The following is a 24,595-nucleotide window of genomic DNA, read 5'->3' as shown; positions in this document are numbered from 1 at the left end:
AGAATGTGGGATTCCTTTAAAGTTCTACAGGAACTCAAATGAACACATTCATAGATAATTTGAATGTGCAAATTTCAAGTGTTTCCAAAATAAACTCTTCTCAAATTTAACTTCCTCCCGCACGGAAACAATTCTTATTTGTTTCACTAACATATTACATATACATGTAAAATCTGCTAAATAGGAAAGTTATGCTTTTTCCCAAATTAATATTTTCTCCATAAAATGTAACATTTCCAGAAGTGCCCCACTTACATGAAACATAAATGAGTGTTAAGTAGCTGATGTTTTTCAGAGGAAGCATTACATTGAGGAGAGAGCCACACTTAAACGAATGCCCATTCCTGTAGGTAGCTGTGTGACTTGGTTAATCACTGTTCCTCTTTATCTGGACTTCAGTTTGCTCATCTAGAAAATCAGGGTGACTTAGCTACATCAAGCCATCTTTCCAACCGTAAACGCTGTAGTCCTAATAATAGAGGGAAGGCCAGAATTCTAGGTAGGTACACTGAAGGATAAGCGTAGGCAGGCACCTGAGGTCAGCAGAGGAACAATGTTCAAAACTCAAGCAAAGAGGGCTGTCACCCACTAGCAATGAAGCTGTGTAGCAAAGTTGCTGTTTTGTCAGATCCTACCCTGGGAACAGTAGTAGGGAGTATACTGGATCAAAAATCCTAACTCATGTTCTAGCTATGTATTCGTCAACAATACACTTAATATCTCAAAATCTCAAATTTATCATCTAAAACTTGTATACTATCCTTGCATGAAGGAAAAGTAAATGATAACATATTATTAGTGATGGAAAATGAGGGCCTTACTTATTGTATAAGAAATGATTTTTAGGAAAGGACAAGGGTCTGGTCTTCCTTATTTTTAGCTCACTGCATTCGACGTAAAAATACCTCAATTTTCAAAGAACATTTTTGGTTATCTCTAGTTTGGAATTTGAAACGTTGAAAGTCATCTCAGACTTTCTCCTTAAGGAAGACTTAACAAATGTAGTTAGCATGGACATTTGAATTTTATGTAAATGTCCAGGAGCAGAGCAGGACTATAGCACACTTTAAAGAAGTGAGCAAATTGAATCTCATAAATAAATGAAAGCTCCAAGATCCAATATTTCCTGCTTTTTTGCAGGAAGAGAATTATCCTTGACATTAAAGAGAGAGATCATCCTCTGACAAAAAATATGATTACTTTTTAGACTAAATAAAAGCTAAGTGTTTCTAATTAAAAGTTAAATAAGGGAGAAATAAAAGCTTGGCTTTTAAAATCTCACTTTTCCTGTTTGTGTTTCATTTTGTCAGCTAGGGCAATTATAACATCACCTCATCTTCGGCAGCGTGTCAGGTAACACTCCATATGTTATTAAACACTGACAATGAACTTGAAGAAAGCAAAAGATTGGCTCATTAAGTAACAGAAACTTTGTGTATGATCAATAATTGGTTAATTCAAGAGAGTACTTAAAAATCATGCACACAATTGGTATCAATCACTCCCTTTTTAATCCCCTCCATTTACAGGCTGCCCCAGCTGCCTCACTCTGCTCTTCCTGTCTCTCTACAAGATGCTGCAAACATCTGTTTCTGTGTCCATCAATCTCAACCTGCCCCTGTCTCTCTTTTCGCTTGTTTTCACATCACTCCATCAGGCTGGTTTCAGTGTCACAAATTACCTTAAGTGCAGTTTTTTGTAATATTTTGTCATTTCAGAGGTTGTGGTGCATGAGTACTGTCCACACTTGTCATCCTACTGATGGTTTAAATATCAAATTGCATCCAGAGGTACCAGAATGGGGCTGGAGGGAAGTGCGTGTGGTGCATACATTCCAAAAGGGCTTAGCTGGTGAAGACTTCCTCTAATTGCAAAGCAGCTTAGTGTGTCATTCAAGTAAGAATAACATGATGTCTCTGAAAAGGAAGGCAGATTTAATGCCCTGTAATTCTCTCTCCATTCTGAGGATGTTAAATTCCTTAGATTCTTTTGAATCCAAAAGGAGGCATTAGGAGGACAAAGCATCCCTACTAATAAAGCCTTCTAAATTTAGACCTCCATTTTTGAGCTGTTCAATCTTGCTTTCCCAACCAATTAAGTTTTAATCAAAAGAGATGATGATTTTACAGCAACTTCCCACTTTGCATTACAGGCCAAGGAAATCACCTTAACTTCTTTGTCCATTCCACTTTTTGTTATGTTTGTAAATTCTTATATTAAAGGATTGTTTGGTATAGGAAGTAGCTGCCATGGACACATTAAGTAACTTATTCCTCTAAGTGGCATTTGTATAAATTTATATCTAGGAAATCAGTCACTTAAAAGGATAATAATTTAAAAAAGTGGTAAAGTGAATTGTTCTTTACAGGTAAGTTTCCTGGAGTGTAAGTCAGAGACACCTTTTAGATGATTCCAACAGCAACATCAGGACCAAATTTTTCTTCTTCATAAATAGGCAGTGAGTTATTCATTTATTCCAGAAATAGGACTGTTACCAGTTATTATAAATGGACTAAAGAACCCCTAAAGTAAAAGTTATTTTTATAGTTTCAGGGAATGTAGGTTGCCATGGAAACCCCACACTTCATTTGCATCATCCTGTTACCATTTTCAGTTCCAGGACCAAAGAGCAGTGGCCCTACTTACTTTAGTGTAGCTATTTATGTATTTAATTCTGTATAGGATGGCCTTTTCAGCTTTCATATGTGTTTATCAAAGATTTTATTTTCATTATCATTGAGGTGACCAAAGCATTGAATCATTCACATGTAGGCTAAGTTTTGACCCACATAAAGCTTAAATTATCAATTTAATAAATTTATTAAGCAACAAAATTATTTTTTCTATTAGAAGAAGCCTACCATGTTAAGTCATAAAAAAGAATAAATTGAAGTTTTGGAGTTAATAATAACTCAGGCAGCTCTACAAAGCCTCTAGCCTCTGATTGCTGTTCTAAATTGTATGCAATATGTGTACACCTGTAATTAGACATATGTGAGTAAATGTATATTTAAAAATTAGCACATGCCAACTTCCCTACTGTGGAGAAACAAAGACCAAAATTTTCTTTTTATTTAGTTCTTTGACATAAATATGAATATATTTGATTACAAAGATGATTGAGTAACAGAAGGAATAAGAGATTTATGAAATTAGAGGACTGAGATATTAAGATATTAAGGCATCTTCAACACTGAGACACACTGAAAATCTGGATGCAGGCGAACCACAAGCCTTTGAAAGTAGATACAGTATGTTAAAGCGATCTGTTTGATTTCAGTCTAAGACACTATTCTGTGACCTAAGTTGATGGGACTAATATTACAAACTGGCTTAAGCGTTGCCTTCTCCAACCATATCTCAGTATTCATTTCTGTGCTATAGGGACTACAGAGAAAGAAATACATAGCCCTACATTCTGTTGTATCTAAATGCTATGGATTCTACTATGCAGACTTAGAAGATTTAAAAGGTGAAGCGAGAAGCTTGGCTTGGTGCCACAAATGGGGTTACTAGATCTAGGGCACAGATTGCTTTTTCTGGGTCAGCTATGGTAGAATTTCTACCTGTGGTGCCCTCACGTCATATATATCCAGAGTCAGTGATGGGAGGCATGATTATAAGCACTGTCCCAAAATGTTGAGAGCATTTTTTGCCAACCACGCTGTTCTTGGCTAAGTAATACCCAATCTTGATTCCATGACTCTTTAGAGATTCTATAAGCTGCAAAATACCCTAAAATAAATCTCTTTATTTCATACAATGACACTTTTTCTCATTTACAACTAAAACTTTGTATCAGTGTAATTACCCTACTAAACTGATAGTTTGTGAGTGCTCAATTTGTCCTTAATGAACAAGAAAAGATGATTTCAGAGCTACCTGAGAAACTTTTCAAATGGCTGTTCTTCATTGCCTTACCAAACTTCATTCTAACATTCTATTATACCACCTGGCATACCAGAGCTTCCACTGATGTGACGGTCTACATAGATTAAAAAGGGTGAACTGTTGATTCCAATATGCCAACATAATTCAGAGCCACTGACCTAAATCAGTCATCCAAATCTGTCTCACATTAAACTTTCGTCAGAGCTTGAGCTTGTGAAACATATGGAGCCCCAGGTATACCCCTGACCTATTGAAACAGATTCTCTGAGGTACAGACTAGGAATCTGTGTACTGAATAAACTCCTCAGGTGACTGTAACACTGCCAGCTGGGGACTTTCCCAAGCCCCAGTGTTTGGAAGCCATTTACATAAAAAATAAATCATTGATCAGTCGGGCCTAACGGAAGTTCACTGAAACAACTTAAACTTATTTCTTTCTCCAAGAGGACCTGTTGCTTACTCAAGCAAGGGAAAACTGTACCAATATTAGGTCTGGACTTCAGGAAAATACTTAATAAGATGTCTCATGATATCTTTGCAAAGAAGATGGATAACTGAAGCTGAATGCAAACATCAGTTGGATGGATTATTCAATGGTGCAATCTCTATACAAAAAAGAATCTATTCAATAAAATAATACTCTTCTAACCTAGAAGTTCCATCTGTGAAACTATCAATATAGATTAAGTTGTGTTACAGTAAAAACAAAGTTTGATTTCTTTTTCATGCTATATGTAACCTGTTTGCTGGAGGCTCTGATTCACAAAGTTCTCACTAAGGACATAGGCTTAAAGAATGTCCATGATTTGGAAAATCTCTGGTGGGATGGGGTGGATAATTGATATGACCTAAAGGAAACCTGTTTTTATACTCTCAACACTTACCAAATATGCAATTTTACTTTTCTCACACTAAATAATTCTGACACTAACTACCTCGATTTAGCACAGACCTTACAGGTTAAGGGCTCAGTCCTGCAAGACTGCCTTCAATTTCAGATGCAGATTGCAAGTCCCAGCATGTGTATCTCTAACCAATAGATCAGGGGTTCCCACACCCCCTTCCTTGGGTTTGATAATTTTTTAGAATGGCTCATAGAACAAGGAAACTCTTTACTTATTAACACCAGTTAATTATAAGAAGTATTATAAAGGATAGAAATGAACAGCAGAAAAAGAGGCACACAAGGCAAGATCTGGAAGGATCTCAAGGGTAGAAACTTTCTATCTCCGTAGACTTTGGAGTGTGCCACGCTCTGAGTATGTGGATGTGTTCACCAACCCAGAAGCTCTCAGAATCCTGCACCCCATCATTTATGATTTTTATGGAAGTTCCATTACATCTGCACGATTAAATCATCAGTGGTCATTAGCTCTCGTTAACATGCTAAATGACACACCCACAGTGCCATGACAGTTCTGAGACCAACCATAAAAGGTCAAAATGTGGGCGGTAGCCCAGTTCCTGGAAATCTCTATCCCTTCCCCCAAATAGTTGGAATAATCCTCTCATTCATTAGCCTATGAAATGGCCCAGCCCATGAAAATTAACCAGCCCATATTTTGGGGCTGCTCTCGTCTTTTGAGACAGACAGCATTCTGTCTATGGAATGTGTATCTGCCTAAATAAAGCCACTTCTTACCTATCACTCTGCCTCTCACTGATTTCCTTCTGTGTTGAGACATAAAGAACTTGAGCTTCATTAAGTCCTGAGACAGGTGAGTAATTTCAACTAAAAGACAGTGGGTTTGAGTCCCAGCCTGTAGGTTCAGGTCCAATCTGAGTTGTGCAGTTTCAGTGTGTCTATTGGCTCTACACCCACCAAGAAATGAACCCAGTGTTCAGGTAATAATGCTACCATAAGCTTAGAAGTAGGAGAATTTAGACATGAAAACTTTAATATTAAGTAGATGTGTCATGTACCAATTTCAGTATTATATATTGAGGTAAATGGTTCTCATAATTTATTTTTATTATTATTGATTAGTATCCAATCAGGAAACTCAATCTTGAATTTCAGCCCACTTGATCTGGTCCTGTAGATCAAATGTGATGGTATAAAAAGAGTGAATAAAATATCAATTTTGGAAAAAAAAAACCCCTCAGTATTTTGAAGGATAAGACTGAAGGATAAACTGTTCATTTATTCTTCTAGATCAGTGTTTACCATATGGGCTGCACATTAGAATTGACTGGGGAATTTTTTTTAAACCCAGATGTCCCAATCATACCACAAATCAATTAAATCACTATTTCTTGGAGTGGGACCAGGCATCATCATTTTTAACTCCCAAGGTAATTAGAATGTGCAACCAAGGTTAGAATCTACTGTTTTAAATTGATGGTTCTTAAGCCTGTGTACATATGGGAATCATCCATAGTGTTGTGGAGTGCTGTAAAATTATAGCTGCTCAGTAGCCCCTGTTGCAGGCTCTATGCAGTAAAATTATATAGAAATAGGTTTCAATTGAATATCAGAAACATTTTTCAATAGAGACTTGTCCAGAGATGAAATGAGCTCTCTCTGTAGGCAGTAATTAAGGACAGCCTGAGTAACCACTTGCCGGGTGCACTGCAGGAGTATGTTTCAAGCAGGCCTGAGTACCAGCCTTGCTATCCCTGGGAAACTGGTGGCTCTGTCCCATCAGGGAGTACAGTGAGAAAGCCTGAATCTCCAAAAGAGCTGGAGGAGCCTATGGGTAAAGAGATATACTCTCATTTTTTATTGACAACCTCACTTTTATCAGAGGCATCATTAGAAGGAAAGTACACCCATGGGGATATGCCACTATGTACTCTGCTCTCTGTAGCTGATTTGTGCATTTTTGTATCTTTTATTTATAGTATTGGATCTTTTATTTTATTACTTTTTCTTGCATAAAAATTTTGGTGTCCTTCTGTCAATCATTGTCACTCTTAGGACAAAAATGTAGATGCTGTGGAAGGGATCCAAGTATTCTGTCCCACTTGATAATCTTTGGATCTAATACTAAAGTTAATTAAGCATTTATTTTTAAAGTCCTGATTTCATTAGCATATATAAATATTTTCTGTCTTTACATATAAAATAACAGAAGACTAATAATATGTGTTAAACTCCAGCCCCCATGATTAACTAGCTTTATAATCTCAATCATGTAACTTCTCTGAACATTGGTCTCCCTGTTTATAAAATTTTGGTTATAAAATCTAACAAACAGAAATATTATACCAAATGTAAAAGGTGTTCTAATGACATGAGTTATAGCTATTAGTTAGTTTCTTGCATATTGCAATTATAAACAACTCTGTGTAAGCCACCTAACTAAATTATGCGTTTTCTTCTAGATTGTTAACTCCACAAGGACGAGTGCTTTCTATCTTCACCTTTGTGTTATCTGTTTCAATAGTTTTGAACTATTAATTTTTACTGCCTACTCCATGACCACCCCCACTCCTTTCTCTGCAGTTATCATTATCCTTAACCCTATTTTATTGACTTGACACTTTGCATTCATTAGTTACAGAAAAAGAATCATGCAGCAGAACAAAAATATAAGAAAGTGTCAAGTTGTTGGCTTGTCATGTTCAAGAGCTTAAGCTTAAACATAGAAGAGAATTTGGGATGTAGAAATAACGAACCAAAGCAAATTTTTCCTACTACATGTGATATTCTGGATGAAGGTAGGGGGTAAATTCAAGGGAAAATCAGGAGGATTTAGCTACTAATGGACTGAGTAGGGGCACTATATACTCCCCTTAACCCTGGTCAGGCTGTTTCCAGATAGGTTTGAAAATACTACTGCATCCCTGAAGAGTCTAGATATAGTTGATCCCTCTAGAGAACTAAGCCTTAATATCTTATGAATCTAGAATGACACTAATTATGTAGAAGTCTTGGAATATTGAGAAAATAGTTACTGAAGTCATTTATTCGTATGTAATTCCTTTGAGGAATCTTAGTTGAGAAAGGCTGGTCTAGATAAATGAACAGAAACAACTCTAAGCATTTCTGGTGGTCCCAAAGCACAATGGGAGCACCAGAATAACCTCATGTAGCCAAGAAGAGCAAAAACAAATGTCGCTGGAAGAAATCCAGATGCGAGGAGGCTTCACAGGGAAATGAGGAAAGGCTCAGGAATGGGATCTGTGATCTGACAATTGAGGTCTGATGGGAATACAGTGCATCTCAGGAGGTATCATGGTGGATGGATGACAAACAAAGAGGACACGCCTCCCCCAGGGCCAAGTGCCACCTCTCTGCAGGAAGTCTCTCTACCTCCTAGGTTTTGAGAAAGTAAAAGAAGACCTTTTATGCATTGTAGGTAAGCCCAAAGAGGGAGAGTGGGATAGAGGTGGTCAAATAGAAATTAAAATGTAGACAAAGAAAGTTACTTTTTTTTAAGTTTGTAGACTGAGATTTTTGTCTGTTACATTGAATTTTGTATTACTCATAATTGAAGTCAATATTTATTATAGTAGTGAATTGAGTTGATGGGTGTGAAAATTTGAAGCTATCTTAGCACACAGTTTCTCAAATAGTTGGTGTTTTACCGAATAAATATACAATCCAGAAATATTTATTTCATCTTAAAATGTTGAAGTTTTAGAAATATTTTACCCAGAAGGAAACGAATATATAGATGCACAATGTTGGTCCATGGAAACATGCCATTCCTATAACAGTTTATCTTATAAATATTAAATTAAAGGCAATTTTATAAATGATGATATTTCTGTTCTTTATTTTTACACTGAAGATGTAAAATATAGAGAACTTAAGGGAGTTAATATTAAAGAAATTATATTTTTGAATTTGGAGATAACTGACAATCAATCCCATTAGGATTTTTCTAGCTCTCTTCTATAGAAATATAAACATGAAATAAAAGAGTTTTATTAGTAATTATAGGGATATTAAATACCATTTGCTAAAAATCATAGCACATTAATGACTAATGTTCAGTAATATCTTCCCTCATGTCGTATTTGGAGTAGAACTGACTCAAGTGAAGGTAAAAGTATGAAGTATGTGCAATAATTACTGAACTTATTAGAAAAATAACTCAGCAGTTGGAGAATTATTTAGAGCATTATTTCAGATTCTTTCCAGTCTTTTCTTCAGTGAGTAGAAGCATTGAATCATTAGTACATTTCTTCATAAAACTGATGAATTTGGATGGACAGGACTAATTTTATGGTTTCCAATTTTGTGATGCCTCAAATAAGCTGTTTCCATTAGGAATCTTGGCTGCTTTAAGAGTCAGTTTTATTGTATTTTTGTTTTCCTCCAGCAATTGAGCTCAAAATCAAGCTTCACCATCTATTTACCACCAAATTACTATTTTTTTTAACTTTCTATCTTCCTGTTTTACTACTTGCTATTTCTGATTCATGGCTAGTCTTAATTATTTTTTACAGTTCAAATCTTCCACTGTCACCTAACAGTATTTCCTGAGTTCATCAAAACTTTTGAATTCAGTAAAAATTTATACATGGTACAACCCCCACACACGAAGCCTCACACATCCTGATTTATCAACAAAGGGTATAAAATGGACATAGAAAGAAGCGTTAAGTGCAATACATACCTGCGTTCTTACAGCAGCATGCTTTGGAATTGAATAATTATTCAATAATTCAATAATTATTATGGATTTATACTGAAGAGTTTTCATGCTGTCCTGAGAAAAGAGGGAGAACTGTGTGGTTTGGGAAATTAAGAAGAATACTAGACTAATATATATATATATATATATATATATATATATATAATCTGCATGTTTTATCTTGAAAAATCTTGAAAATTAATAACTCTTTCAATTTTATTAATTGTGAAGGAAGTATATCTCTTGTGTCCATATTTAACTCCTTCATTATCTAAAATAATTTTTTTGAAGGTAAAGTCAGTCCTCATTTTTATATGTGCCAACTGTGTAGTCATTCTTACTTCTATCTACACATACAGCATGTAAAAATGCATGAAACAGGATAAGGGGTCCCAGGTTAAAGCTAAATTCATCACTATAGCGATAAATGCATATATTAAGAAAAAGAAAAGATCTTTAAAAAACTATAAATTTACACTTCAAGGAAATAGAAATAGAAGAAAAACCTGGCACAAAACTAGCAGAAGGAAAGAAATGACAAAAATTAGAGCAGAAATAAATGAAAGAGCAACCAGAAAAACAATAGAAAAAAATCAGCAAAACTAAGCCCTGTTTCTTTTTAAGATAAAATTGATAAAACGTTAACTAGATTAACAAAGATAAAAAGAAAAAAGACCAAAATAAATAAAACATAAATGAAAGAAGAGACATTACAACTGATATTACAGAAATATACAGGATTATGAAAGACTATATGTATGTACAATGATATGCCAAAAAATGGATAACCTAGAAGAAATGAATAAATTCCTAGAAACATATAATCTACTTATACAGAATCAAGAAGAAATAGAAAACCTGAATAAGCCAGTAACAAGTAAGGAGACTAATCAGTAATTAAAAGTCTCCCAACAGAGAAAGCCAGGACCAGGTGGCTTCGCTGGTGTCTTCTACCAAATATTTAAAGAAGAATTAATGCCTATCCTTCTCAAACTATTTTAAAAAATTGAAGAGAAAGGAATGCTTCTGAATTCATTCTATAAGGCCAGCATTACCCTGATACCAAAAGCAGATAAGGACACTATAAGAATAAGAAAACTACAGACATATTTCTGACAAATATAGATGCAAAAAGTTTTAACAAAATAGCAAACTGAATTCAACAACACATTTAAAGGATTATACATCATGACCAAGTAGAATTTATCCCAGGGATGCAAAGATGATTTACTTATGCAAGTTAATAAATGTGATATACCACAATAATAGAATGAAAGATAAAAATTGTATAATTGTCATGAAGAATTTGACAAAATACATCTTTTCATGATAAAAACCCTTAACAGATTGGTTATAGAAAACACATACCTCGACATAATAAAGGCCATATATAACAAGACCACAGGTAACGTTATACTAAACAGAAAAATTTGAAAGATTTTTCTCTAAGTTAAAGAAAAAGAAAAGAGGGCCCACTGTCACCACTTTTATTCAACATAGTACAGTACTGAAGTCTTAGCTAAAGCAATTTGGTAAGACAAAGAAATAAGGGGCATCCAAATCAGAAAGGAGAAAGTAAAATTATCATTATTTGCCAAGGATATGATCTTATATATAGAAAATCCTAAAGATTCAACCCAAACAATTTTTGTTGGAATTAATCAAGGAATTCAGTAAAGTTATAGGATATAGAATCAACATATATAAATCAGTTGTGTTTTGATACACTAACAATGTAAATTGGTTCAGCCACTATAGAAAAAGTATGGAGGTTCCTGAAAAAATTAAATTAGAACTACCATATGATCCAGCAATTCCACTTCTGGATATAAGTCCAAAGGAAATGAAAACAAGATATTGAATAGATACATGCACTCCCATGTTTGTTGCAGCATTATTAACAATATTCAAGATATGAAAACAAACTAAGTGTTTGTCAGTGGATGAATGGATAAGAAACACGTGATATCTATATTACAATGGAATATTATTCAGCCATGAGAAAAAAAGAAATTCTTCCATTTGTGACAACATGGATGGACCTTGAGGGCATTATGCTAACTAGAAAGATATCTGGGAAGTCCTAAAATATTTGAAAATTATTAAAACCAAGAAACCAAAAAAAAAAAAACCAAACACTTCTAAATAATCTATGGAACATAGTTACATTCAAAATAGAAATTAGAATTGTATGTTGAAATAATAAAAAATGAAAACAAATCACATTATTTTTGTGGTATACAAGTAAAGCAAAATTTACCCAAACAGGAATTTTTTAGCACATAAACACAGTGTTCAAAAAGAATGATCTCATATCAATGACCCTAGCTTCTACTTTAAGAAACTAGAAAAAGAAGAAAAAGTGAAACCAAAACAAGAAGAAAAAATTATAAATATGAGATCAGAGTGGAAATCAATGAAATAGAAGACAGAAAAAGAGTAAAGAAAATTGCTGAAACCAAAAGCTGGTTATCTGGTAAGATCAAAACAATTGATAACCCTAGTCAGACTGATAAGGGAAAAGAGAGAAGACACAAATTGTCAACATCAAGAATGAGATAGTTGACATCACTATAAATTCTAAAAATATTAAAAGGGATAATAAGGGAATATTTTGAGTGTATTTTTTAACATTTAATAAACTTACATTTTAGAATAGTTTTAGATTTACAGAAAAGTTGCAAGAATATTAGTGTCCATATTCCAGCCAGTTTAATAATATTTTGAAAAAAAAAACATTTGAAGAAGCGATTTTGCATAGGTATATGGGAATAATATATTTTTGACATCCACAGTACTGAGAGAAGTGCCTGGAATAAATCAGATCTGCAATACATTTTCTTTTCTTTTTTATTGAGATAGAATTGACATATACTATTATATTAATTTCAGGTGTACAAAGTAATGATTCAATATTTGTATATATTGTGAAACGATCACCATAATAAGACTGGTTAACATCCATTACCATACAAATTACACTTTTTTTCTTGTGATGAGAACTTTTAAGACCTACACAATTAGCAACTTCTCAAATATGCAATATAATATTATTAACTATAGTCACCATATGGTACATTATATCCTTATGACTTATTTATTTTACAGTTAGAAGTTTGTAATTTTTTGACCACCTTCACTTATTTGGTTCACCCCCCCACCCACTACCTCTGGTAACCATCAACGTGTCCTCTGTACCTAAGAGTTTAGTTTTTTTGTGAGTTATTTTGGTTTATTATTATTATTACTATATTATTGTTTATAATTTTAGAGTCCATGTATAAGTGAGATCATACAGTGCTTGTCTTTCTCTGTCTGACTTCTTTCTCTTAACATAATGCTTTCAGGTCTTCCCATGTTGTCACAAACGGCAAGATGTCCTTCTTTTTATGGCTGAATTATATTCCATTGTGTATGTACTACCTTTTTTATCCATTCATCCATCAATATATGCTTATATTGCTTCCATGTTTTGACTATTGTAAATAATAGTGAAATAAAATGGGGATTCATATCTTCTCAAGTTAGTGTTTTTATTTCCTTTGTATAAATACCCAGAAGTTTTTGAGGATGTTCCATACTGTTTTCTATAGTGGCTGCACCAATTCACATTCCCACCAACAATGCAAAAGAGTTCCCTTTTCTTCACATCCTTGCAACACTTATTTCTTGTCTTTTTTGACGATATCCATTCTAACAAGGGTGAAATGTTATTGTGGTTTTGATTTGCATTTCCCTGATTAGTGATGTTGAACACCTTTTCATGCACCTGTTTTCTATCTGTATGTCTTCTTTGGAAGGCTATCTGTTCAGATCATCTGCCCACTTTTTAATCATGTATTTTGTTCTCTTGCTATTGAGTTTTGAGTTCTTTATATATTTTGGATATTAACTCTTTATCAGATATATGATTTGCAAATATTTTTCCCTTTCTATACGCTGCCTGTTCCTTTTGTTGATGGTTTCCTTTGATGTGCAGAGCTTTCTAGATTGATATAGTCCCATTTTATTTAGTTTTTGCTGTTGTTGCCTTTGCTCTTGCTGACACATCCAAAAAAGTCATTGCCAAGACTGACTGTCAAGGGGACTACTGCCTATGTTTTTCTCTAGAAGTCATGGTTTCAGGTCTTACTTTCAAGTCTTTAATCCACTTTGAGTTTATTTTAGTGTATAGTTTAAGATAGTGGTCCATTTTTATTATTTTGCCTGTGGCTGTCCAGTGTTCACAACACTGTTTATTGAAGAGGCTGTCCTTTCCTCACTGTATATTCTTGGCTCCTTTGTCATAAATTATTTGACCATACATGTGTGGGATTATTTCTGGGCCTTCTATTCTGTTCCATTGATCTATATGTCTGTTTTTATGCCAGCACTGTACTACTTTGATTACTATAGCTTTGAAATATACTTTGAAATCAGGAAGGGTGATGCCTCTAGTTTGTTGTTCTTTCTCAAGATTGCATTGGCTAATTGGGGTCTTTTGTGTATCCATACAAATTTTAAGATTATTCTATTTCTGTGAAAAATGCCATTGAAATTTTGATAAGGGATTGCATTGAATCTGTAGATTACTTTGGATAATATGGGCATTTTAACAATATTAATTATTCCATGAGCATTGAATATCTTTCTATTTGTTTGTGTCTTCTTCAATTTTTTTCCATCACTGTCTTATAGTTTTCAGCATACACACCTTACACATCACTGATTAAACTTGATTAAGTTTATTCCTAAGTATTTTATTATTTTTGATGTGATTGTAAACAGGATTGTTTTCTTAAATTCTCCTTCTGATTGTTTGTTACTAGTGTAGAGAAATGTAGCTGATTTTGTATATTGATTTTATATCCTGCAAATTTACTGAATTCATTTATTGGTTCTAACAGATTTTTGGTGTAGCCTTTAGGGTTTTATACATATTATGCCATCTGCAAATAGAGACCGTTTTACTTCTTCCTTTCCAATTTAGATGCCTTTATTTCTTTTCCTTGCCTAATTGCTCTGGATAGGCCTTCAAATGTTATGTTGAATAAATGGGGTGAGAATGGGCATCCTTATTTTGTTCCTGATCTTAAAAAATTTTCAGCTTTTCACTGTTGAGTATGATGTTAGCTGTAGGCTTGTCATACACGGCCTGTATTATATTAAGATATGTTCCCTCTATACCCACTTTATTGAGGGTTCTGAATATCTTAATGCTAATACCTTTGACAATTTATGTGAAAGAACAGATTCTTTGAAAGACATTAACTACTAAAGTTTACTCAGGAAGAGATAGCTTAAAGTTTCCCAAATATATTAAAGAAATTGAGTGCATAGATAGACCTTTACAACAAAGAAAACTTCAAGCCCAAATGGTTACACTATGCAATTCTACTAAAATTTTGAAGAATAATTAATTGTAATTCCATGGAAACTCTTCCAAAAAATAAATAGGGAGGACTTCTCAATTATTTTTATGAGGTCAACATAACTCTGATACAAAAACAAGACAAAAGGATTATAAGGAAAAAATAAATAAACTACATATCAATATCAAAACCACAAGTTGAAAATATTCAAGAACACACATTCAAAAATTTTTAACAGAATTCATATAATTGAATATAACTGTTTTTAAAAACATAATATACCATCACCAACTGAGGCTTATTCTGGAGCTGCAAGGTTGATTTAACATTAAAAAAAAGTTACTGTAATTCACAACATTAACAAAACATCTCAATAAATTCAGGAAAATTATTTGATACTATTCAGCATCCATTCCTGATAAAAATATTTCAGCAAACTATCAATAGAAGAAAATTTCCTCAACCTGGTAAAGGGTTTTTGTGAAAAATCTGCAGCGTGACATTATACTTAGTGGTGAGATATTAAATGTTGTCTCCCTAGTATTAGCAAAAATGCACAAATGTCTCCTCTCGCTACTTTAACTTAGTGCTGGAGATTACAGCTACTACTGCAAGACAAGAAAAATAAATTAAAGCTTTCAAATCAGAAAGATGCAATACTGTTCTTGCTTATAGACAACATGATTGTTTATGTAAAAAATCCTATGGAATCCACACAAAAAAAGTACTGCTAGAATAAATAACTGAATTTAACATGTATACGGGAATCTAGATCATCAAACATGCAAAAAACAACTGCATTTTTATAAAATACAACAACAGAAATTGAATTGAAGTAAAAACCATACAATTTACAGTAGCATTAAACTATGAAATAATAATAAACCTGATAATGTATGTTTAAGAACTGTACACTGATAGTTAAAACACAGTACTGAGGGAAAGTAAAGAAGACATAGATAAATGGAGAGATACATTGTTTCTATGAATTGAAAGACTCAATGTTTTTAAGATGTCATGCCCCTTCAAATGCATCTATAGTTTCAACATAATAACATTCCATGTCCCAGCAGGAATTTTGATATAAAAACTGAGAAGCTGATTCCAAACTTCTTAAAGAAATGTAAAGGACATAAAATATTTAATAAAAAAATAACAAAATTAGAAGAATTACATTGACTTCAACACATTATAAAGCTATAATAATTAGAACTGTGTCATTGGCATCAATCTAGAAAAATAGATTGCTGGAACAAAATGGAAGATGCAGAAATATATCTACGCAATCAACTGTTAACAAAAAATAACATTCCATTGGCTAGTGTCTTTTCTGCAGAGTTGGAAAACTGGCTACTCCATGAAAAAAATATGATCCTTAATTTTGACCATATATATACTGAGTTAATATAACAAAATTAACTCAAAATAGTTCATAGTCCTAATGGAAAACCTAAAACTCTAATAATTCTAGAAGAAAATACAGGAGTAAACATTTTAATCTTGGCTTAGGTAAAGAGTTATTTAGTTGCAACGAATAAAGCACTGTCCATTAAAGAAAAAAATATAATTTGGCTTGATCAAAATTAAGAAATTTTGCTCTTCAAAATACACTGTAAACAGAAAAAAAAAAAAACGACAAGCAAAAGACTGAGTGAAAATATTTACAAATCATATATCCAATAAATGACTTGTATTCAGAATACATGAAAAACTCTCAGAACTCAGTAGTAAGAAAACAACCCAAGAAAACAAATAGACAAAAGATTTGAACTGATTTTTCACCAAAGAAGATATACTTATATCATATAACTACATGAAAAGATTCAACATCATGATTGTTAAAGAAATACAAATCATAACAATGATACACCATTGCACACTAGAATATCTAAAATGAAAAATTGACTATACCAAGATTTGGCAAACATGTAGAAAAGCTGGAATTCTCATAGACTGCTAGTGAAAATTTTAAAAAATGCTTCAACTACTTTCAAAACTAGATTTCCATTTTTTAAAAAAAATTTTATTGGAGTATAGTTGCTTTATAAGATCATGTTAGTTTCTACTGTACAGCAAAATGAATCAGGTATATGTTTACATATATCCCTTCTTTTTTGGATTTCCTTCCCATTTAGGTCACCAGTTTCTTAAAAGTTTAAACATACTCCTACTCTATGACCCAGTCTTTCTATTCCTTGACTCCTATTCAAGAAAAATGAAAGCATGTGTCCATACAATGACTTGTATATACGTTTTCATGACATTTTATTTATAATAGCCCCAAACTGGAAATAACTCAAGCAGTCATCGAGATGTGAATGGATAAATATGTTGTGGCATATCTGTACAATAAAATACTACTCAGCAATAAAATGGAAAGAATTATTGATACACATATAAATATGGCTGAATCTCAACCTGGTTGGGGAACTAAGATCCCACATGCCACAGGGTGTGGCCAAAAATTTAAAAAAATAAAACCACAGCTAGTTGTTTTCCCAGTGAACTGCCCTTCCCTTGCCTCTCTTCCCAGTTAACCAGAGGTGAAAACTTTAATAACTTTGATGTTACTGCATGCTAGGGTGATCATTACTCTGGTGACCACCAACAATGGGATCTTATGTCTCAGATAAGTAGATAATCCAAGTCCAAAATCTCATCCCCAGGATGCGCTCTCTAGACCTACTTCTAGAACTATTATGTTAGTCTATGTTCTATAGAAAACACAGCTCAAAGTAAAACTTATGTGCTAAGGCATTACTGTAAAGGACAATCCTAGACCAGCAAGAATGTGGGAACAATGTAAATGAAGCGAGATAGAATAGAAAACAAACAAACACAATATTGTCTTATGAAGTTGGTCATTGTTTCACCAAGAGACCATCCTGGTGTATGGAATACCAAGCATAAGGCACATCCAATGGAGGGAACATTGGAGAGCAAATTTATCCATTGACTTCCACTTGTCTCCTGGCTACGCTGCCCACCACCCATGCACATACACACATTCCCGGGTGTTTTCATGTGACTTCTCGGGCAATGACTAGGAAGCAACATTCCACCTTTGTATTGTGGAATTCTGTGTCAAGAGTTGATGGGAGAAGCCAGAAACTCAGGGCCTTTGTCTTCAGATGTTGGAAACTCACAGGCCACAAGGCCATTCACCACAGACCGGGGAGAGAAAAGGCCAACCATCAGGAAAGCAGGTGAGGCATTCAAGAGGGCTGACATCTAAAACAAGCACCTACTATGTGTTGGCACAGGACCACCTGGTTCCTGACTAACCAGCTTTTCTTTACAGGGTCTAATCTGTGTTGTTTCCTAACTTGGGCGAGACTCTGATGCTGTTATTGCCTGCTTGCTACTTTCTCTTTTTCTGGGAACTTCTTGGACTAGCTGTTACAAATTTCAGACATATAATACCTCCATAACCTGTAGGCTTTCTTGTTATTTTTTTGTCCAACAGCATGCATTCTGCTATCTACCTAGTTATCTGTTAATATTTATCTATCCATTTTAAAATTTAGTACCACCAAAAGATAAGCAGGACTAATTTTTTCTTCTTTTCTCCACCAGCCAAAGTCAAACAATTTGATTTTTATTTTTTAGAGTAATATGTAATCATGAAAACCTAAAATTCCATGAGTACTTCTTTTGGTTAATCTTTAACAAAATCATATTATATTAGAGTAGCCATTTAATAGATTAGTAACCTGAGCTCCAAGTACCTATAGAACATGAAAGATTTTCTTATTCCTCATTAACCTGCAAGCAAGTGACTTTTAAAAATCAAATATATTCTGAAGTAGATGTATTTGGGCAATATCAGGTGAGCCTCAATGTTCTCTGTTTATCAATAACTTGTGTAAGTTGCTTCACGAGGCAAAAGCAAAATGTTTCAGTAAATATAGGGCGTATAAAAAAAACATATCTTTTGTTCTTCAAATATTGAACTCTTTTTTCAAAGTAAAGTCTTGCTTGTCAATAACTTCCATTTACCCTATATACTGTTATTAAACTGGCAGCTGATCTCCTGATACTGATATTCTACCTCTAACAGAGGATGAAAAGAATGTATCTAGGATGATATTCCAAGTTAGAGACAGATTTAATACAACTACCATATGAGTCCATTTGGATATGTGATAATGAAAGTATTTATGATATGCCCTTATCAGTTTTTTAAATTTAATTTTATTTATTTATTTTTGATAAGCAGGTTCTTCTTAGCTATCTATTTTATACATATTGGTGTATATATGTCAATCCTAATCTACCAATTCATCACACTACCACTGCCACCCCTTATCAGTTTTTTATATATATATATATATTTATGTATCAATGTGTAGAAAGTCAGCTTAAGTAGTAGCCAATTATTAGCAGCATTACAAAAAATAAATGTTTTATTTAATAGAAAATATCTAGTTAGCCTCCTGATTATTCCACTTTTGTTGTAAGGAAAAATAAAGACATCTCATCCTTTTGACTACTTACTATCTCTTGGGAATATATTCCTCTAATCTTTTAGTTCAAGTATAGGAAGGTGAAGAGAGGGCAGGCAAGAACCTACTTAGGCTAAGTTTTAATGAATAATCATCTTGCTTGCTTCTAACTTAAGTTTAAGGGAGAGGTGTTTATAGAATGATGACCCTGGGGGGTAGGTAAATACAAATTGTTGAATACCTACTCTGTGCCAGGTAGTATGGTACAAGCTTTATTTGGTTTCCATGACATAATGTTCATGAGAACTCCGAGAGGTAGACGTGAGAATCCGCTATTTATCCTGAAGATCCTGGAGTCAATAGTTTACATTTCTGGCCCAAAGTGCCCCAGAAGGAAGGGTCGAGGGTCTTATGGCAGTATATGTCATTAGAATGTTTCCTGATTTCGTTAAGTTTTAAGACAAACTTTTTCTTTCTTACACCCATTAAATCAATCATCCTTCTTAATTCTTCTGAACCCCATGAAATCAATCAGGCATCTTAAGTCTCTGAACCACACAAAATCAATTAGCCTTCGCAAGTCTCCTGACACCCATTAGATCATGGAGCCCCTTTAATTCTCCTGACCCTCAATCAATCAGCTTTATTAAGTCTCCTAACCCCCATTGATTCAATCAGCCTCCTTAAATCACGTAACTCCCAGTGATTGAGTCAGGCCCTTTAAATCATGGGAACCCCATTAAACCAATAAGTCCCCTGAAGTCTCCTCATACCCATTAAATCAAGCAACCTTCTTAAGTCTCCTGAACTCTATTAAATCATGGAGCCCCCTTAATACTCCTGACCCTCAGATAATCAATCAACTTTATTAGGTCTCCTAAGACAAACTTTAGATGAAGACCTCAGATTACCCATTGGAACATGTTGGTCTGTAAGGGCACTTCTAGGATAGAGCACCTTTATCATTTAAGTGGTTGCTGATATTTGTCATGTCTCAATAGCGAAGTTTGCAAATTCTTCTCTCAAAGGAATACCAAGGGTATGTTTCTTAGTAACTCAATTGAATTAATGATAGTTTTGTTTTATTCTTTTCTAGGTCTGGGTTTGATCTTTTGGAATGCTTATGATGGTTAATTTTATGTCAACATGACTAGGCCATAATACACAGAGGTTTGATCAAATACCACTCAGAACGTTTCTGTGGTTGGAATTAACATTTACGTCAGTAGACTGAGTTAAGCAGAATATGTTCTATAATGAGGGTGGGTCTTGTCTAATCAGCTGAAGGTATTAAGTGAAAAAGACTGAGATTCTTTGAGGAAGAGGAAATTCTGCCTCCAGAATCCCTTCATACTTGAGTTGCGGTGTCAACTCATCCTATCCAGTGTGGCCATCTACCCTGCCGATTTGGATTTACTAGCCTCTGCAATCACATGGGTCAATTCCTTAAAATAATTCCCTCTCTCTCTCTTTCTCTCCCTCTCTCTCTTTGTCTGGAGAACCTTGATTAGTATTGCATAACATGTGATATATATTTTATCCTTAAATAATAGTCCAATTGCCTGCTATAGCCCTAAATAACGTGAGATAAATTTGCAAGGTCTAAATTCATTTCTATCAGACATAAGACAGAGACAGAAGAAAACCAGAAAAAGAATAGTAAAAGGAAATATGATTTGTTTTAAGCGTTGAAGCTTAATGAGCTGTCCATTCTAATATACTGTTGGTGGTGTATAAAATAGAAAATAAAATGAGAATAACCATAAGTGTAACTTCAATAGTTGATATCCTTTGATCCCACTTTCATTACTTTAAATCTAAGAGAAAACTTAGAAATAGTTTCTATTAATGAGTTTCTTCTAGTTTGTTTTATTGTTTGTCTTTGGCAAAAAGAAGTTATTGACAGCATTATCTAGTTGAGAAAAGTAATCAAAAATAAAACAAATATCCAAAACTAGGCAATAATTTAAAAAATTGTGGCATATGTGGATATTGAAATAGCATACAGACAATAAAAAGCACTTTGAGAAATACTAAAGTGCATGGAATAATATTGATAATTCAATATAAGCTGGAAATAAAAAGCCAAAATATACAAACACTCAGAACACAAATCTATGGGTCTGTATGTTTAGTAATATGAAGTTAACACCCCCAAAGCACTTGAGGGTTATACTGTATAGAAATATGACTTTTAAAAAGTTATAATATTTCCAAATTATTTGCAATCACCATGCAATATTTAATAGTTCAGAAATTTTAAAATAGAATTTTAATTGAAATCAAGATAAAGTTGAAGGATGTTAGCATGATTTAAGAAAGGAAGAAGCAGAGAGGTATACATGGAATGGAATGGGAGGAAATGGAAAAAAGACAATAGCTCAGGGCTCCCTTGGTTAATTGGGTTCCTTATGTTGTATCACTTAAAGAACCTAGTATTGTCAGGAAATTGTCAACACAGTGCTGATGAGTTGATTTGAAATGAGCATACCTTAGCTAGCCTACTTCTACTGATACATCTACATACATCAGAGAACTGTTGAGAGAGAGGAAAAATAATAATACATATTTTGGTCAAATGCAATATGTTTGAGTGTTTACGTCAATGTTCAGCCAAATTCAAGACCAATAATATTGATAACTCAATATAAGCTGAAAATAAAAAGCCAAAATATACAAACACTCAGAACACATTCAATTTCATTAAAATTAAGCCACACATAGAATTTTTGTGCACTGCTTGAAAATAATTAGTGTCAGAATATTTACAGAAGCAGAGTTAAGACTGGCACTCTAACATTTTGTTATTTATAATATTTGTTTATGCAATTGCTGCTTCACAATGACTTGAAACAAATTTGTCCTTAATACTTGTATCTAGAAATGAGGATGAAGCAATTGCAATTGGCACACAAAATACTGCCTCTGAATTTCCATCTGCATCTCAGCTTTCCTTACATGACACCAATTTCAGCCTCTTTCCTGGAGTGGAATGATTTGTACATCTTTACAAAACACCTTGTGTAAAAAATACGCACACTCTTGAAGCACAGCACTTTGATTACTTATTCAGCAGGTTCCAGCAACAGAACTTCTTTCTCTGCAAGCCCAGTATTACTGTTATATGCACAGTACAATATTAAGGTTTTCTTTTGTTTAACCAGCCTTTTAAAATGGAATAATCAACACTCCACATTGGTTAAACATTTTGTATATGATGGGGAAGGTCAAAAATATTTTAGCTTGTCTCTGACTAAAGAAGAATGATAAAAATGACCATATATATATATATACATATGCATATATACACATATACTGACCAAAATACATATATTTTGCTTATGGCCAGTATTTCTTTGATACTAGTCATGCTAATCACACTACGAAAAATGCCATGAAGATGATGTACCCTTGGGATTCCTAAATTACTCAGAGCTCTTTTCCATTGTCCGTATCATCGTATAGCACATCTACCTCTCAATATGTCATTCTAAAACATTTCTTCAAATAGTTATGTTGCTAGCTGCTTGAGATCCCGAAATGTTTCGTCAAGCAAGTAGACCAAAAGAATAATCATTAATCTGTTCCACAGTTTTTAAAAAAAGTTTCTCATTGTTTCTCTCCCAAATATCTGATTAGAAAAAAGTAGCACAATGAATAAATCACTTGTCTTTTGTGCACAGTATATTATCATTAAATAAAAACATTATTTTACTAACATATTTTCTATAAAAATAGTCTACCTGGTATTTATACCTTGAGAAAAACCCAAAAAAGTCTTTAACTTTATTAATAGTAGTTGGCAGTATTTTAATAATCATTTTATCAAACTTCATTTAAATATTTAGACTCAAATATACAAGTATGATTTATCATAAATATTGTTATAAATGAGCTTGGAGCCTTTACAAGTACTGAAATTTCAAGGTGGCACAGTTGATATTTTGTTCATGAATAAAATTCTCAAACAGCTTTTTTTAACTGTTTGAGTCCTCATTACATGGAATCAAACAACCGTAATCAAAATATATGTAATTCTTCATCATTGTTGTGGTGAAAGTTTTGGAGTCTAATTCACCATTCAACTCTACACATGTTAAATTATAAGATTACATACTTCTTATTTTCCATCTTATATATTTTTTTTATTTTACAGAAGGCTTTTATTTATTAGCTCAAAAAGGACATTTTTTTCCCCTAAAGTTATCTGGTTAGCTTAAAGTTTCAGTGGTTTTAATAGATTGGTAGTTTTAATAGATTTAACTGTCAATCTTCTCCTCATCTGTAACTATTTCAAAGTTCTTAATAATGACTCTAGTACATAAATCTAACAGCTTTTACCATAATTATTAATGGTTGAGTTATTTTCTTTAGCAATGACAAATAACTCATCTGACTGATAGTGTTTCTCCATATAAATCACATAAGATGTCATTTAAAGTTATGTATATGGTGCTTCCCTCTGTTTAAAATTAAATATTGAGGTATTAACAATAAATCAGAATCACATACCTATTTGTAATGCTGACATTGTCATGGTAATTAGATATGATGTTACCTATATGATCATACAGTCATTGATCACGTGGAAGCTTAGGGATGCCAGCCAGAACAGGTGCTGATGTTGGGATCAGGCTGTGTGGCTTTCCAAAGGCCAAGAGAGAAGCTGAAGCTAAAAGCACATAAAGGGACAAAACCAAACTTGGGTGCATTTGCATGATGTACTTATTTGAAATATGTGTGAGATTTGCTGCGTTTATTCACAACAAAGAGAAGAGGGAGGGTTGCACTGATGGGGACGTGTATTTAATAAACATTGCTGAACATCTTCTATGTGTCAAGGGACATCCTAGGTGCTAGAGATATATGGGTGGAAATCTAGGTAAAGCCCTGTCCTCCCACAATTCCCTTTCTGTATGGTATACAGATCATAACTAGTCTATGTGCCCCATGCCACCAGAAAGACATTCACGGAGAAGCTTCAGGGGGTGAGGCCTCAGCACAATGGAAATCAGTTCAGTTGTCCAAAGATAGGTATAAAGACATTCCTTACAGAAGTAACAACATGACCCCATGACCCAGCATCTTCAGAAAGGTAAAACTATTTTAATATGGTTGGAGGTATGGAGAGGAGTAATGACAGGTGAAGTGGGGTGGGAACCAGATTGTGCAAGGTGTGTGACCCCCGGCTGGGGAGTGGTTTCTGAAATGATTGTTAACCCAGTTGACCTGGCGTGAGATTCACGAACTTTAGGTCTAACAGGAGACATTGCTATTGGTAATAAGAAACTGTAGATCTATTTTAAATGCAGGAATGCTG

Source organism: Monodon monoceros, unplaced genomic scaffold (assembly GCF_005190385.1).
Source record: "Monodon monoceros isolate NGI ecotype Baffin Bay Population unplaced genomic scaffold, NGI_Narwhal_1 Super_Scaffold_16, whole genome shotgun sequence".
NCBI classification, from domain to species: Eukaryota; Metazoa; Chordata; class Mammalia; order Artiodactyla; family Monodontidae; genus Monodon; species Monodon monoceros.
This window is presented reverse-complemented; position numbering follows the sequence as displayed.